This window comes from Leptonychotes weddellii, chromosome 4, assembly GCF_054177405.1.
Source record: "Leptonychotes weddellii isolate Sample4059 chromosome 4, ASM5417740v2, whole genome shotgun sequence".
Lineage (NCBI taxonomy): Eukaryota > Metazoa > Chordata > Mammalia > Carnivora > Phocidae > Leptonychotes > Leptonychotes weddellii.
Genome location: NC_138372.1, coordinates 100,894,828 through 100,897,121, shown reverse-complemented (window position 1 = coordinate 100,897,121; position 2,294 = coordinate 100,894,828). Strand labels below are relative to the sequence as shown.

Sequence of the window (2,294 nt, the reverse complement as noted above, 5' to 3'; positions counted from 1 at the left end):
GGGTTGGGAGGGTCAGAGGGAGAAGCAGACTCCCTGCCGAGCAGGGAGCCCGATGCGGGACTCGATCCAGGGACTCCAGGATCATGACCTGAGCCGAAGGCAGTCGCTTAACCAACTGAGCCACCCAGGCACCCTGAAAATTCAATTTTTAAATTCACTTTTCATGTACAAATAAATCTATGTTTTGTGTCTTTTTTTGTTTGTTTTGCATCTTTTTATCTTAGATTACTTCCTGCTTTTGAATTTAATTTTCTGTAGGAATCTTTTTAGAAAGCAAAGGAAGTTACAAACTTTCAAGGCTCTGTCTCATCCTGATAGGGTAATTGTAACTATGCTAAGGAATCAGTAAGACAAAGCTGTCTGTGGAAGTGATGAAATTTGCCTCTTTCCAAGGATTTGGCCTTTTGCACTGACTACTGGTGAATCCAGTGGCCTGGGAGAACAAGAATAGTTGACCAAGTAAAATCTTTTTGTAAAAATATTTTTAGCATGGAAACACATGAAAATTAAAGGATTTAAAAAAATCCTTTGAAATCTTTGCACAACGAACACCCCCATATGTAAATAGGACTGTCACTCGGTGTTTGTCCACAACTAGAGCTCCAGATGAACCAGTGTAGTGCGCGGTGACAGGGACAGCTGACTCATTAGCAGAGAGCAGTGAAAGGTAATTAACCCTGGGAAAAGTACAGCTGCCGTGCGGGCTGTTCCTTTCTGTAGGATCTGATTAGAAATTAGTTAACGTTAAACCACTGATTCTTTTTTTTTTTTTAAGACTTTCACTCTCAGGTGTGTCCCTAGAAAAGGTTCTCAAATGTATTTAGATACAAAAGGGCTCAAATCTAAAAAAAAGCATTTTCTGGTAACAGTAGACACCTTTTTTTCCTGTTGAGGGGGAGTTCTTTTGAATGAATACTATGTTTGACTACTCAAGATTGGTAGTACCCTAACCCATACTCTAATAGTCAGTATGTAAATTACTTGAAAGGATTGTTTTATATAGTTAATAAGCTGTAGATAATTGCCATTTAATTAAGTTTTCTCTTTTTTCTTTCCATTTTTCCTCTGATGATACTTCTCATCAGTAGCGATGGAAACTCTCCAGTTCAAATCCAATGAATATTAGGGAAGGTAAGTAAAGACTATTTAAAAATAAACCTTACCCCCAAAGAGAAAAGATTCCTAACTTTTCAATAGCCTTAGAAAACTTGAGAAGTTAAGGAACTTGGTTTTAGGGTATAACCAAAGATGTTCGATTTTTTTAGTGTTGGCATCATCATGGTAATTTGCGATATATTCTTTTTTTTTTTTTTTTTGAGGAGTGCATACACTTGCTCATCCTGATTGTGACTTCACATGGCTCATATGAAGAGCATTAATAACTTAACCCAGTCAGAATTCATATATGTAGCTAAAGAATGTGGTAGACAGAATAATGTCCCCCCTTGCCCCCAAGATGTCTGTGTCCTAATTCCTGAACCCTGTGGATATGTTACCTTACAAGGTAAAAGGAGGATGGTGAAATTAAGAATTTAGTGATGGGGAGATTATACTGAATTATCCATGTAGGCTCAATTAATCATATGTTCCATAAGAAAAGGGTAGGAGAATGAGTCAGGGAGATGCCACATGAGAAAAACTCAACTCAACCCACCATTGCTGGCTTTGAAGACGGAGGAACAGAGCCATGAGCCAAGGAATTCAGCCACCTCTAGAAACTGAAAACGGAACGGCTCTCAGTTTACAGCCAGCAAGAAAACAGGGACCTCAGTCCTGTAACAGCAAGGAACTGGAGTCTGCCAACAGCCCAAATGAGCAAGGAAATGAATTCTTTCTGCCTCCAGAAAGGAGTGCAGCCTGATTTGATTTTAGCCTAGCGAGACTGTACTAGACTGTGGGCCTGCGGAGCCCTAAGAGAACATACTTGTGTTGTTTTAGTCCGTAAGTTTTTAGAAATTTGTTACAGCAGCAATAAAAAACTAATACAGCAGATGAGACAACCAATAGATGGGATATATTTTACAAGTGGCAATATAGATCCAGTGAAGAATTTCTTGTGTGTGAACAAAGAGGAGAAAAATTTCTCGAGAGGCCAAGACTGATATGGTCTTTAGGAGTTGGAATATTCATTTTGTAGATCCTAGAGATGGTTACCACCAACTCTGAGAATTCCATATTCCGCTTTGCCACACCACTCCCTACACAAAACAAAACAAACACACACACACAAACAATTCTCCACATGATATTTTTGTAAACACAGTGTCTGTATCATTCAAGGTGCAAATGAGTAC

General features: G+C 38.9%; 1 long non-coding RNA gene across 1 annotated transcript in view; it reads left to right on the top strand.

Annotated features, from left to right (window-relative positions):
- Positions 1-1,132, top strand: part of LOC115941338 (uncharacterized) — a 166,098-nt gene extending 164,966 nt beyond the window's left edge. Inside the window, exon 3 of the long non-coding RNA XR_014144168.1 lies at positions 1,089-1,132. This is a non-coding gene — a long non-coding RNA (uncharacterized LOC115941338). The remainder of the gene's footprint in view (positions 1-1,088) is intronic.
- The last annotated feature ends 1,162 nt before the right edge of the window (positions 1,133-2,294 follow it).